At 39.6% G+C, this 10,809-nt stretch overlaps 1 long non-coding RNA gene across 1 annotated transcript; it reads right to left on the bottom strand.

The window, feature by feature from the left end:
• Positions 1 to 9,592: 9,592 nt before the first annotated feature.
• LOC148169366 (uncharacterized) lies at positions 9,593 to 10,076 on the bottom strand. The gene is made up of 2 exons (XR_015770631.1): positions 9,796 to 10,076; positions 9,593 to 9,749 (listed from the first exon to the last, which is right to left on the bottom strand). It is a non-coding gene; the product is annotated as an uncharacterized LOC148169366 (long non-coding RNA).
• Between the last annotated feature and the right edge of the window lie 733 nt (positions 10,077 to 10,809).

Genomic DNA, 10,809 nt, shown 5'->3' with positions numbered 1-10,809 from the left:
ATATTTCAGATCACACCCGATCTCGCTCTCCTGAGAATAGGAGTACAAATCCATTTTTAAATAATAATCCGTTTTTAACGTCAACTCCAATTACTCAACCAACTACGTCCTCTGCCAAGGTAGAATCGTCAAACTTGAGTTCTTGGGTATCTTCAGTAGTTGATACATTAGTCGACCAAGCCACGGATTCGCAAGTAATTTATGAAAACTTTCCAAGTCGTTCGGCAGCAAATCTGCCACAACCTATTAGTAATAATGATACTCGTACGCCACACGATCATCGCACACGCAGCAGAGGCCCTGTTTCACCTAAACCTTGGGTATTGAAAAAGCACATATAAAGCACTTAATACTTGTATCAACTTATTTTGTAATATTACGAAGGGTTAACCTTATGAGAGGACAAAGAATGGATAATTTGTTACAGCCAGCTTATGGACTATAATAATCATTGTACTATCATGTATTTCTTTAGCTGAATCGATTATTGTATACGATTGTCAATCACCATCAGCTAATATTTCTGTAATCTCGCTTAAAGATGTTGCATCCTGCCCCGACCCTGATACTCAATATAAAACAGAACCGCGAAAGGTTCAAGTTTTGCAGAAAAAGCGTTTTAATTCAGTTCAAGTACGAATTTGCCTAGTTGAAATTACGCGTACAATTTATCATTGTGGTATGTTCTCGCACACAAGTGTTGTCAATAATGGCTACGATTCGTGTATTTATCCGGTGGGTGCAGACGCTTGTGATCGCATTCACACGTTCCACAAATGACGAGGACCAAGTGGACACCTAGTGGCAAGAATTCAACCGAACTCCACCACAACTTCCACAGTGTTTTTAGCTGGAACAGCCAGCAGCACTGGCTCTTGTCAGGGCTCTTCGTACCATGAAGATGGAAATTCATGGGAAGATGTAGTAGTACAAGCACTACTTAAAGTTCATAATGAAGACTATTATGCACCAGTTACCCTAGATGAAAACAAAGTACATCTTAGATCTGGAATTGCATGCGATTATACAAAAGGACATTGTATGGATTTAAATGTGGGCGAGGCCTACTGGACACTCAATCCACAACAATCATGCGCAGAATATTTTGCGCTATATGCTGGACATGGTCATCAAATTACAGAACTGGTAAACCCCAAGGACCCAATAGATTATGTGGTAGTAGAAGCCCAAGAAAAAGTGTTCGCCCTACGTCTCGGAAAAGAAACATACAACTGTGGAGCCAAGATGTTTAACACTGACCACCCTGAACTCTTAGTAATTTTGTACAATATCACGGAACCAATTCGTGAATGGACTCAAGACTTCCAAAAAGGAGATATTGATTTAACAATCTACGTGAATACTAAATTTCTTTACGTCGAACAATCCCTGAAAACTTCATTGGCAGCAGCCCATACCTATGCTGTACATCGTCGTTGTCTTTTACATCGAGAGATTCTTCTAAATCGCCTAGCTCTTGCATCAGTTTTACCTTCTGTTACAACATCCTTAATTCAACGCAGTATGGGATACCTCGGGAAACTCGCAGGCGAGGTCTTGTATATCCTTCAATGTGTACCAAAAGTAGCTCACATCCGTCGCGAAGATGTTTGTTACGCCCAACTTCCAGTCACAGTAAATAATCAATCATACTTTATGGCACCGTTAACGAGAATTCTTCAAACCACAGGCGAAGAAATACCTTGCAATAGTGTTATACCTCCTATGTACTACATAGATTATAAATGGGTTAGTTTTCATCCTAAACCAGCATCATCTCAACCACCGAAAGAACTCCAAACCGAAATCGAGACAACGGAATTATTTCAACCAATCCAGAATGTTGGATCTGGTGGCTTGTACAAAAAAAACGAAGTCAAAGGGGCACAAAAAGCATTTGTTTTTGGACTTGAAAGAGATGCTTTAAACAATATTTTAGTACGAAAAGTATCCGGCGAACCTGTCAATTCCAACAAATATACGGGCTATAGTCTATTAAATCAAGAAGATTTGGAACGATTAGCCCAAGATACAACGAAAAGATTGTATGGATGGCTTACCTTTATTGGAAATTGGACCAGTACTTGTCTGGGAATTTACGTCGTGTGTCGACTATTTAAGTTTATGCTGGAAATCGTCCTCAACGCTCTAACAATTCACCGTAGTGAAGGTGGATGTACTTGCAATATTTTTGCTTCCTTTTGGGACACTATGACTTATTACGTTCTTCACTACTCTTATAAGAAATTTCTACGTCCTCCCACTCAAGAGACCGAGTCAAATTCTTCGGATTATGAAATACCAGTCAAGTCGGATATGGAAACTGCATCAGTTACATTGCCACCTCCTAGCACAGCGCCTCCACCCCCCCGCCGTGTCCTACATATCTTACATTACAAAAACACGTTAAGAACGAACTACAAAACCCGTTCCCAAATTACAGGAGTTGGATGTAATTGATCAATAACCTACTTATCATCTACTCGTAAAAATGCACTTTTTACTCCTTACATTTATTCTAATTGCACATATATATTTAAGGAAAAGAATTTATGGTAAATGACCTTGTATCTTCACAATTTATCTCACAATAATATTATATTCTCTAGCACTTAGCATTAAAAATCTTATAAATAATCTACCTCACCTACTGCACTTAGCATAAATCAAAGATCCATTGCACAATGTACACCCTTTGGGTTTCGCGAAGTGACAGTAATAAAAGTTTAGTTCGGGATTTTGACGATAAATACTTTTAGTGCTTCTGTGTCTTCTGACCTACTGGACGGTAGGGTCTGCAGTACCCCTACCGGGTACGCTGGCATTGGGAGCCATCCCAACCGTGACATGGGCCGGCATGTACCGTCACGTGACGGTCCCGACAAACCAATGTCTTGTCCAGGTGGACCTGACTGCATTGTCCAGCCCACCATGGGCCACACGTTGATCGTCTGGACAGACGAACAAACGGGTGACCTTCGCACCCTGAAAACCACCCTGCCCACCATCCTCCTCCAAGGCCATGTAGATCGAACGTATAACGTGACCATCATCTCCATGTCCTTTAACAATAACACTTCCTCCGAGCTGGAACGAAGATATACCACGATCCATTGTTTGCCCCCATCCCTAAATTACCGGTTCTTCCTGGCCGGCTGGATAACTGGTCTCCTTTGTGCTCTTTTCGTCGTGGTTGCTACCTGCACCTATTTGGCCCATCGCATACAGAACCCTGCATCCCCTCTCCGTCGCTTTACAACTCTATCCCAAGAGCAGTCCACCCCCTTAACAACACCTCCTCCAGCCACTTGGCGTTTTGACGAGTCAGACCAACCCCATTATGCAACTCCTCGAGTCCCCCGTCGACTTTCCTCAAGCTCGTCCTTCCACTCCTTCCAAACAAATCTCTATGTGGACATGAATAATCCCACTTCCCCTCCCTTCGAGATGATCCACTTTCCTCCCCCCCAGTTTAGAGAAACCCTAGTCTAATAACTCTTCTTTTAGCGGAGGACCACCCGGCCTATAAGGTCTTCCTCCTTGTGGAGGCCTTTTTCTTACGGAACTTGGGGGAACTCTTATTCCGGGGTGGGCGCCCGGAATGCATCGGATTCAAGGAAATTGACGACATGGAGTGGGGTTACGCTCCAGTAACCCAGCGACCACCGGTCTTCGCTGCCCGGTTTGAGGACAGGGTGGTAAGGGCCTGGACCGTGGAGGGAAGTAAGCCCTGCCATGTGGCAGTGCTCATCCATCCGGGGTATCATACCACCCCGCCCCTGCTCCAACGGAGCTATGGAGCCACGACGGGCTTTACCATTGAGGGCCTCCACTGGTTGGAGCACGCTCCGCTCCGGGAATGGCACTTCCCGCGTGCGCCCACTCCAGTCATGACGGTGGCCCCCAGGGTTCTTCACCCACCCCTCAACGATTCCTCAAGGGGGCACCTTTTCTCCCCTCCCCCAACGATGGTGGAACTCACGGCGGCCCCAAACGCTACAGATTCCGAAGACTCGGATTGGGACGCCTGAGCTAAGTGGGCCCCCGCTCAGCCCTACCAATTTTTTTTATTATTTTCTGTTTTGCATGCGTTTTTTTTTACCAAGTATAAGTGTTCTCCCCGATGTTAGACGATATTTTCTTTCTACCTGCCCACGTTCTTTCAAAAACTTATGCAATTTTAGCATAACTTTTTCTGGGAAATTGGGAGCCAATGTAGCGGCCCCTTTACAAAGCATCATTAATCTGAATGCACTTGTTCAAAAATCTATCATAACATTGCCCAAAAAGAATACACGCATTGCTTTTAGCTGTGTCTTTTAAGAAATCAATACCAATACATCTATTCTAAAAATATACCAAGACATTGCCTCAAAGAAATTGTCTTGCATGCGTACCCATAATAAATCTTCAAGTTTATGAAGGCAGGTGTGTGCCCTTATCTTTAGGACCAAGTTGACTCATCCTCAATTGCTCACTCAATTGCTCTCAAAATGACACCCCCACACCCTAAATAACAATTAGGAATAAAAGATTACTATGCAGCAGGTGCAAGGGGGCGCCCAAGACAATAGAACCATCCATATCTCAAGTAATAAATACCGATGTAACAAAAATAAACTCTGAAACAGGGGTTGACAATTATTAGACAGGCTAACGTTTTATAGTATCATTAACACCTAAAAATAGGAATTCTGAGAAACTCTAAAAGCTTTTAGGATAATTGGATAATTGTAGTTGGCATTAATTTGGAATATTCTAAAACTTTAGATTTGAGTAATTATCTTTGACTCTTAATTCTGATTTGTTGGTATACTAAGAGATAATGATTTTAAAGTCAAAAAGACATTATAAACAATTAATAAATGATTTTTAAAAATAATAAACTTAGAAAACTAAGGTCACTAGATCAAAGTGTCTGTTTTATAAGGTACGGCTATTAGTGACAAAAAGAAAGACAACGATATCTTCTGTCTATCTCTACATGCGCACTAAATTTTGTGTTGTTTGTATGGACACATTGCTTTAGGAACTGTCAATTCTTGTCAAATATCGTTTGTAATAAAATGGTTTGAATGTGCGATTTCTCAACACGAATCATTATGGTGTATTTGTTTCCTCCGCCGTAAGTAAATACTATTTGACGTTTTATGTACGACGACTTTCCACTAATTTCAGAAAACTCCAAATAGAAGGTAGATGGAAGCCCTATCGAAGCCGACAATCATTATGACATTGGTTAAGCAGTACGTATTGGGGGAATACTAAAGTTGGTTTTTGTATATGAACCCTTGAGTACTTCTTATAAGGTTATGGAATTTTGTGCCTGTTAGTTTACGAATTCCGTGAAGTAAATTTAAATAATGTTCCCCCAATTTGTCTTCAATCGCTTTTGTGTTTCAATAGCCCCAATACCAACATGAACTTCTTGCATTCAGGCAAATAACTCGTTCATCTTATTGTTAATATGAGTTAAAAATCAAATCTATAGGCAAGAAAATGGAAGAAGGAAGACCACTCACATGTGGTACATCCCAAGACCTGCGTTATGGACAGAAATATTATTTCAAATATTATTTCAAATTTTAAAACACAAGCAATGATATTGTAAAGTGTAAGTATATAGGCCTCAACGGTAAACGTTCTCAAAATGTGTTGTAGCACCAACTGACTGCTATCCTTAATGTAACAGCGGGGCCTCATAAACTAGCAGGTGGACAAGACACAGTCATTGCACTCATCACTTGAACAGTGCAGATACACAGTCTCATGAGGAAGACACACCATCGCTTTCAACATCAGCGGCAAAAGATGGTTGGTTTGAAGCCGCTGCTACTTCCTCATAATGAATGTGAAAACTGAAAATGCAATGGGACATGAAATATACATAAGATATGCAAAACTGGTTCCATAGTTTAATGTGGCGTACGAAGGTCCTTAAACGCATTCAAATGGTCTCCTGTAGTGTTAAAAATAGATGTAATTTTGTATTTCAGGGTGATTTAAGTAAATAATTTTAACATAACCTTAATATTTGTTCTTGATATTCATTTTGTTGCAGTTGTTTTGCATAAAGATAATCTTAAATTTTGTCAATGACAAATTTTACGTCAACAATTTTATGACAATTCCCTAGAATCTTGCGTCTTGTTCTAACTCATTGATTTTTGGACTATGTCTGTCTCTCTTGAATTGCGCACTGAAAACTATAGTCAGAATTTTATAACTTTGGTTTAACTCCGCCTACCTTTTGAGCCAATTGAATTTTAGCTGGACGTCTGATTTACTCTGCAACATTTTGCTAGCTCGTTGATACTTGCTAGAAGCCGGGATAGAAATGTCCACACATTAGAAGACGAAACACGATCAAAATCGACAAAAGTTTCACGATTAATTGAATTCCCGCAAAACTGCGAATCTTTTTGACAAGTGTGACACTAGAGTTGTCAAATTTTTGATTATGTTGTGTGAAGGAGGCTAGCTATTCCTCTATTCGACAAATTCAAATCGTCATTTGTTCATGTGGGCTGAGTTAAACCAAAGTTACAAAATTCCGACTATAATAGCCGTACCTTATAAAACAGACACTTTGATCTAGTGACCTTATAGAAAACAGACACACAACGACATCTCTTTTCCAATAGTTGAACTAAAAACCCACCCCTAAATTAGAGAAGGGGAAGAATTTAACCCCCTAACCAAAAAAACTACCCCCTAACCAACAAAAACAACCAATCAAATATGGTTGCTGGTATTACGACCCATAATCATGCAAATGATGGACTATATAAACTCAAGAAATTTGGTAAAAATTACACTCTGAATCTTTCCAGTTAGAAAGTTCAGTTTTCGAGTTGTCATAAGTGCTTATACTAGTGCCGTCAAAATCTTAGCAAGATGCAGACCATCACTAAGCAGATTAACACTCACAGAAATGGTGAGAAAGAAAATTGACTTTGTTTATAATTCAAGTGATAATTATTAACTAACATTCTTATTCTACTAACTCTTGTGTCGCACGCCCTTGTATGTTTAGTATTAAAACCTGGATCTTTGATACAGTTGTTTATTGCCATGATACGCTACCATTTATTTTGGGCCACCATTGTATTAGCCTCCGAAGAGAATTTAACATTAATGGCTCCAGGAGGGTTCAATCGTAAGTTAATATTTGGCCCGAACACTCCTGTGAGTTAGAGCCGGTGAAGGAAGATAACTGCTCGGGAAACCTTAATTAATCTACACAGCCCCTTTACCCGGCCACACATCGTTGATCGATTTTATATATTTCAGTTTACTAAGAGCGAAGATTGCTTTGAAAAGGTATAATGGGTTGCATTTTTTTGAAATTACAAGTCGTACAGTTATGTGAATAGCCCTGTATGAAGACGAGGGCGGACTATACGCGCGACTTTAGGGTAATAACATTAGCAATAAATCTGTCAAATAAACAAAGCAAATTGTTGAAGTATTTGTGTTATTGTGGATGGATCCACATGATTAGTGAATGCTCAGTAAATGCTGTTCTAGCCAGTCTTGCCAGTCTTGCACGGCGATAACTTGGCAGCACCTTTTAGAGCAAAATGTCCACGTAGATACTTATTTTTTTTAGAAATATTTTGGCATCTAATGACAAGTAGAAGATGTATTTTGTGTTGCGTCTCCAAGTTGTTAGGGTGCCCATATTAGACTTTTATTATTTCTTATTTTATTATTATTATATCTTATTTATTTTATTGGACCGTTATTATTTCACTTACATTTTCGTTTGTGAGATCAAAACTTCATGAGATTATCTTACCATTTATTAAGGTGGTCAGTCAGTAAAAACGAAAAGTTGAACGAAACAATTTTTATTGAATTTTTTTTCTTGTTATTACAACAAAAACAATAACCATAACTAGTTTTTTGGAAGAGTTTTTCGAGTAGCATTTTGATAAAAAAAAATTTTTTTCAAACAATTTACCGTTTGTATATACAAGACAAAATAAATGTTTAATTTGTGTTAACAAAAAAGTTAATTTACCTTAACGTATCAAAAGCGCAAGCAAAATATTAAATAAAGGTGTGGCTAGTTTTTGAGGTTAGAGTTGATTTAAAGGCGTTTAAAGCATTTAAGATTATAAAACGAAATTTTTGTGTAGAAAGACTTAAAAAAAGCTTTTAAATTTGTTCATAAAACGGGCCCAAAATTTTTTTTCTTACAAATTTATAACAATGTGTTGCCAAACCCTTCAATAAACGTGAATTTGCGAAGGAAATTTTTTGCATTTTGTCTTGTCTGAGAATTGCCAAGCATACCTAGGTATGTCCCTTTTGCGTTTATAAAGGTATAGTTTGTACATTGAGAGACTGAATAACAGAAGATCACTAAAAAAAATTAAAAATTTAAAAAAGCAAAATAAGTACAACTACTGTCAATCCAGCTTGCGTAGAAATTTAGAGTGTTTAGTGTATTTTGTAGCATAATTTGCTGTCAACTAATATGTTAAATTTTTTTACTCGGGCACATATGAAGCCAAATAAATGTTGCCGCTAGCGGCACTTCTGCCACTTCCACTTGTTTTCATCTGCGCGGTTGTGTATGTCGCGATTGTGAGGTTATGTCTGGGAGTGTGGTTGTGCATGTTTACGCGATGGTTTCGGCTTGCATTTCAATAAACTAAATAAATTGGAAATCCAAGCGTGATGGATATAGTTTTAGTGGAAGTGCAGAGTAACTTGTTCGTAGTAAGCGGACTCTTAATTTGGCAAAGTACCGAGTTATAATTCGTAAAATTGCTTCTATGAACTTTTCGGCATTTTTGGTGGCGATTCCGCGTGAACAAATATATCCAAATTGTGGAGTTTGTGTTTGAAGAAGTGGAGTCTGAAGTTGAAAACTGACAGAACAATTTCAGACGCCAACGGACAAATAAGAAGAATCGAAGGAAATGCAGTTACAGAGTAAGTGTTTTTCACAATTTTTATTTTATATCCGCGAATTTAATTTTTTTTTCAACATAACTGATACAAATATTTGAGTTTTTGTTTTAAATCTAATGGACATTGTGTTTAAAATTTATCAACTTACTTTATCAAGTTAGTTTTCAACATTATGACGGCTCAGTGACAAACTACGTTTACACCAAAATTCCACAAGTCACTTTATTCCCTCCCGAGATCAAATACATTTATTACTAAGATTTTGAGATTTCACATCGAGTCCTTAAGATAATACATTTTATATGGCTGCTGGTGAGGATTTTGGCCTGTTCAGCAGCAGTGGCGGCTCGTGACTGTTTTTGTAGTAGTAGTAGTAAAAGTAGTTTATTCAGCAGTTGTACAGTCATGTGATACAAATTGACAAAGATGTTAAAACAAGCTGCTGAAAGCGCCGCTTTAGGCTTGTGCCTCTTCAGCGCTGTGTACATGGTTATTGTGTGTGATAAAAATAAAAAAAAAAAATTAACAAAGTTAGAAAGAGTACAAAAAAAATTGATTAATTAAATTAATTGCGTGCGAATCTTCAAGAGGTGAAGAATGGAGAAGAAGGTGCATCCTGAAGCGTCCACGGCCGACTTATCGACGTGATTCCCGCATTTGCGCAGAGTACTGTAACGTTTCTAAAATGAGAACAAGGTCATTTATTAAGATTTTTATGAATTAGGGGATAAACGCGAGACACCGCTGGTATGGGAGGCGATTTAGGAGTCCCATAAATGCCTGGGTACTTTTCCACCGTTGACACGACAACATCAGTGTTCAACCTAAAATGAATAATAGTCTAGTAAGTCTCCACAGTTCAAAACTTACTATTATCGCGTTTATCTTCTTTATCTTTTCTTCGGCTCCAATCCTAGGGGAAGTTGGATCAAGCCTTTGCCCCAAAAATTTCGTGTGTTTGCCAGGAAGGGGTTGGTGAGGCGCAGACCACCCCTGAGCGTTTCAGACTGTCCCTCTGGAAGGTGTTGGCACCCTTCCAGTGAATTTCAGAGCCCACGTTCCTTCTTGTATCGTCGCACCGAACCCAGGGCGACTCGGTGTGGTTTAAAGCCCCTTTATGTTGTCCAGTCCAGGAATTCGTCATGACTGGTTCCCGTATCTTTATCTAAATCTCTACAAAAACCATTTTAGCTTTCAAGATCAATCCTCTCGCGACTACTATGTTAGATAACAGTATCACTTACCAACCTACGTTTATTGCGGACATTCACCAACAATAACAAACTAATATAACCTGTCAATCACGACTCTTTGACAAGTGCGACATTGAGAGCGCCCGCGGTACTCGCGCAGAGGTCAGAATCTTCTTATCATCCCCGAAATCACAGGTAGTGCCACCTACGATTCCTCGTGGTATTTTAACTCTCTTTTCCGTTTTGGGCTTCGAAGGAAGTAGACGTATTATTTTACCTTAAAGTACCGTATCTTTACCGTCTAAGCACTTCCTAGTACTATCTGAAGTCCCGTATTTGCGGCTAAGAACCCCAGAACCGCATTAAGTATCGTTCACCCTCAGAGAGGTAATATTTCACGTTTTTTCTTGACGATATACTAATTTAGAAAATTAGGGTCGCACGGACGCCTACAACTCTTGCTCGTAGGCCTACAACTCTCGCACATACGCCTACAATTCTCGCCCGTAAGTCTATCAACGACTACCAGATTCTCGCCGGTACGCCTACAACACCCTTGCCCGTCGCCTTGAGTCCCCGATCGACCTCGTGGAGTAGCTGAGACTTTCTCGCCCGCTAACAACCACCCCGAGCGGCCACATACAGCCCGGACCAGACGACAGAGGCACCTGGAGCGTTCCCGACGGCGATA

The sequence above is a fragment of the Gnatocerus cornutus genome, chromosome 8 (assembly GCF_029298725.1).
Source record: "Gnatocerus cornutus isolate USDA-ARS CGAHR chromosome 8, icGnaCorn1.1, whole genome shotgun sequence".
Taxonomy (NCBI): domain Eukaryota; kingdom Metazoa; phylum Arthropoda; class Insecta; order Coleoptera; family Tenebrionidae; genus Gnatocerus; species Gnatocerus cornutus.
Note: the sequence above shows the minus strand (reverse complement) of the source record. Positions and strands in the feature narration are given on the sequence as shown.